This window comes from Hibiscus syriacus, unplaced genomic scaffold (assembly GCF_006381635.1).
Source record: "Hibiscus syriacus cultivar Baekdansim isolate YM2019G1 unplaced genomic scaffold, ASM638163v2 tig00019093_pilon, whole genome shotgun sequence".
Classification (NCBI taxonomy): Eukaryota; Viridiplantae; Streptophyta; class Magnoliopsida; order Malvales; family Malvaceae; genus Hibiscus; species Hibiscus syriacus.
In genome coordinates this window covers 165,075-168,015 of record NW_024062462.1, presented here as the reverse complement: position 1 = coordinate 168,015, position 2,941 = coordinate 165,075, and the positions used below count along the sequence as shown (strand labels likewise).

Here is a 2,941-nt window from a genome sequence, read left to right as displayed (position 1 = left end):
TTGTTCACCAACAATATTCATACCGCAAATTCTACAAAGAAAGACCACAAACTTCTCTCTCTTTGCCAATGAGTATCTGCATTGCGTATTATATGATGATGATTGTCCCAATCTGGTCGGAGAGTTGGGAATAATGTGCCACCACAGAAATATAGGCACACTGTGACAAAAAACAGCTTCAATAAGACACTTTCTTCACATCCATTATTTATACATATCTATAAAATAAAATCCAAGGCAAAAAAAAATGATTTACATATACATCAAAAAGAACCAACAGCTCAAGAGATAACTCATGTCTGATCTAACACTTCTTTTCATTAGTTCTATAATCGCCATCTATTCACGTGTGTTTTCTTTTTCCATTTTAGTGAAGGGCTATCTGTCAGATAACTGAAGTCAAGCTTACAGAAAGAGAAGAGCTAAATCTCATACCCATTAAGCTGTCAACATAAAGAATTGTAGATACAAGCTTCCATCACTTAACAGGCAAGGTGACCTCTACATTCTTCTCAAGTAGCCATCCTTGGGATAACAAGATTACCCATATCTAATGGAGATGCCAGTCATAATCCTCGAACAACTGTGTGGTATACCTTCCATTTGACTTTCATCTTCCACAACTTGTTCTATAAATGTAGTTTCCTGCATAAAGAAACAATGAGCAAACCAAAGAATCATGCTGCAAAAATGGAAGATATAGTACATTAAATTATAAAAACAAATGGTATAATTCATACTTGGAACCCCTCCTTTACTGTGTCTAGTTGTCGAACCGGGTTTGAGAAGGGCGTCCCCATCTCTTTAGATCCCACAAGATAGTGCTGTTGAAAGCAAATCCCGACATATCAGCATGAAACCTACGAAGTCTTTTAATTTTCTCATTTGTGTGCCATCCAATTACTTGGCTAGCATTGCACACTGGACCTTCCAGAATTGCCTTGTCTTGCTTTGTGCAAGCATGGCAACAGGCCAAGTTCCAAACGGCTACAAAAGAATCCATATTATGGATTGGTGTAGACTAAGAAAATTAGGCGAAGACAAAAATTACGATATAATTACACCATTGAAGAACTAAGAAATGGTGAATTCCGACAAGTTATATCATTCAAAGCTAAGAAAAACCGTGTAAATAGTTAACACCAACTCCATTATCCATTTGAAAGGGAAAACTTCTAATCAATCGAAAAGAGTTTTAAGTTAATTTCTCTCAAATGTCATTCAAAATGCAACAAAACTATCGATACTATACAAAAGATGGAGAAAATCCTTCAAACATTGGACAACCGAAACAGACGACCTGAACCATTTGCTCCGATGTCATATGGAAATTAAACTAGATCGAGTAGCTTGAATACTAAAGAAATAACAAGCTGATTTGATTCACAAACGAAAACCCCTAATGGATTCGGTTATAACATCATTTACAGATAGTGAACCACCAACCACAAAACCAAAAATCACTTCCATTTTCCACTGCCCCCCATCTCTAATTAATAGCCTAACAAACAAGCTGTTAATAGAACAATTCAATAATTATTGGCATCCCAATAAATACATCTCCAAAACTCCATTTTAACCTAAATTTGTAATCCCCATTAACTCTATTAAAATCATACTTAAAATTAAGTTACCTTATAGTTCTCAAGCTTTCAAACAACTCGAGCGTGTAGAAATTGTCTTCGTCGGCGAAAACACGATCCCGTCGAGCTTATGCCGTTCAATATGTTCCAAAGCGGCGTTTCTCTGATGAACCGTTTGCTCCTTCACGCTGCTAGAGTTTAGAGTGGAAACCAAGTGCCGATACATAACCCCGGTTTTCCTCAAAATCTCCGCCGTCTCAAGCGACGCAGCTTTCTCCTCCCCCACCATCCAAACCAACGGCGGTTTCACTAACCTCAAAACTTGCCCTAACCTGTTCAAGAAATACGCCTGGAATCCCCGATTACAAGTCGGGTAATGACGATTAACTGCTTTAACGGCTCAATTAACCGGCAACTTCCTTTTGTTCCGCCAATCTCGTTGTAACGCCCAATGAAACAGAAGACACGTATTGCTCGTCCAATTGGAGATTGACAGGTGGCGGCTTGAGGTCGGGGAAAGCGAGACCCTTGGCTCGGACATCGGTATCCGTGTATCCAAACGGAGCAACTCCGAAATAAAACCTACAGCGAAAAATAAGAGACACCTGCAAAAAGACCGCCGCCACCCTTTGCGGTACACTAAATAAACGGCGGTTAACAAAGCCGTAAATGCGAAGACGAGGAAGACGAGGGGAAGTGTTTACCGCTTCCGTTGGGTAAAAACTTGTTAGACGGAGAGGAGAATCCGGCGCTGTTCTGGTATGAACGGTCGCGATGTGCTGGAGAGAGAGTTCGACGGATCGAAGCCATTAGATTAGTGAATTTAAAGGAAAATCACATAATTGGATCTTTAAGATTTGAATGAAGTTTAAGGGCAGAGCTGGAATTTTGTTTTGAGCGCGTAGGCTGAGGCGGAGAACTGCTTCTCTTCTTCTTCGTTTAAGTTTTCATTTCACTAATAATTAAAAGGGTACAAAATGGTCAAAAAGTATGACGAAATAATCTTTTTTGTCACCAAAGTTATAATTTATTTTAAAAATCATTAAATTTTAAACTATTACAAAATATCATTACTTTTATCAAATTATTATAAAGTAGGTCAAATCATTTCAAAATAGTCTTTAAGCTCATTAAAATTTATCTATGCTATCATTTAAAGTGATTATTTTATAACAGTTTGATAAATTAATGATTATTTTAAAATTTTAAAATTTTAGTAGTTAAAAAGTTATTTTAGTATAACTTAGTGACAGTATGTGTATTTTACTCTTATTAAAATTATGCCTAATTCTAGATAAATTTGGTAAATGTAATGTATTGGTACATGTAATATGACAAGAGAACATTTGGGTCCTTAT

General features: G+C 37.0%; 1 pseudogene; it reads right to left on the bottom strand.

Annotated features, from left to right (window-relative positions):
• Positions 1-478: 478 nt before the first annotated feature.
• LOC120209525 lies at positions 479-2,503 on the bottom strand (annotated as a pseudogene).
• Between the last annotated feature and the right edge of the window lie 438 nt (positions 2,504-2,941).